Genomic DNA, 1,770 nt, shown 5'->3' on the forward strand with positions numbered 1-1,770 from the left:
GATATGTCAAGAGCTTTGTAATGTTTTGAACAACCAATAAAAAATATCCACTCCAACACCTGGAGACTAACTAATATGCTACTGAATGAACAATGGGTTGCAGAAGAAATCAAGGAAGAGATTAAAAGTTTTCAGAGGTGAATGAGAACATAGATACAACATATTGAAATCTCTGGGTCACTATGAAAGCAGTTCTAAGCGGAAAGTTTATTGTATGGAGATCATTCCTTAAAAGATAAAAAAGTCAAAAAATAAATAACTTAACACTACATCTCAAAGCCCTAGAAAAAGAAGAACAAATCAGCACCAAAAGCAGCAGAAGACAGGAAATAATTAAAATTAGAGCTGAAATCAATGAAATTGAAACAATTGAAAAAAATTGACAGAACAAAAAGTTAGTTCTTTAAAAAATAAATAAAGTTGACAAACCCTTAGCCATGCTGATGAAGAGGAGAGAGAAAACTCAGATTACTAACACACATTGTGTGATGAAAAAGGAAATATCACAATAGACACTACAGAAATACAGAAGATAATTAGAATTTATTTTGAAAACCTGTACTCCAATATAATAGAAAATATTGAAGGCATCAACAAATTTTTAGAGTCATATCATTTGCCCAAATTGAGTCAGGATGATATACACAATATAACAGATTAATTTCAAGTGATGAAATAGCAGAGGCCATCAAAAGTCTACCAACCAAGAAAAGCCCAGGACAGGACAGATACACAGCCGAATTCTACAAGCCCTTTAAAGAAGAACTAATACCAATACTCTCCAATTTATTTCAGGAAATAGAAAAAGAGGCAGCAATTTCAAATTCATGCTATGAGGCCAATATCACTCTGATTCCAAAACCAGGCAAAGACACATCAGAAAAAGAAGACTTCAGACCAATATCTCTAATGAACATAGATGCAAAAATTCTCAATAAAATTATGGCAAATCAAGTACAAAGACATATCAAAAATTGTGCACCATGATCAAGTGGGATTCATCCCAGGGATGTTAGTTTGGTTCAACATACAAAAATCAATAAATGTAATTTATCACATCAATAGACTTAAAGATAAGAATCATAGGATTTTCTCAATAGACACAGAAAAAGCATTTGACAAAATGCATCACCCATTCATTTTCAAAACACTAGAAAAACTTGGGATAACAGGAACATATCTCAACATCATAAAGACTATCTATGCTAAGCCCCAGGCCAACATCATTCTAAATGGAGAAAAATTGAATACATTCCCTCTAAAAACTGGAACAAGACAGGGATGTCCTCTTACACAACTTCTATTTAAGATAGTTCTTGAAACACTGGCCAGAGCAACTAGACAGATGAAAGAAATTAAAGGGATACACATAGGGAAAGAAGAACTCAAATTGGCACTATTTGCTTATGATATGATTCTATACCTGGAAGACCCTAAAAGTTCACAGAAAAATCTTAGAACTAGTAAATGAATTCAGTAAAATAGCAGGATATAAAATCAATACCCATAAATCAAAGGCATTTCTGTATATCAGTGGAAAATCCTTAGAAAAGGAAATGAGGAAAACTTTTCCATTTTCAATAGCCTCAAAAAGAAAAAAATATACTTGAGAATGAACTTAATGAAAGAGGTGAAATATCTATATAATGAAATTACAGAACCCTAAAGAAAGAAATCAAGAAGACTGTAAAAGATGGAAAGATCTATCTTGCTCTTGAATAAGCAGAATTAATATTATCAAAATGACCATATTTCCAAAAGCACTATACC

The sequence above is a fragment of the Marmota marmota genome, unplaced genomic scaffold (assembly GCF_001458135.2).
Source record: "Marmota marmota marmota unplaced genomic scaffold, marMar, whole genome shotgun sequence".
Taxonomy (NCBI): domain Eukaryota; kingdom Metazoa; phylum Chordata; class Mammalia; order Rodentia; family Sciuridae; genus Marmota; species Marmota marmota.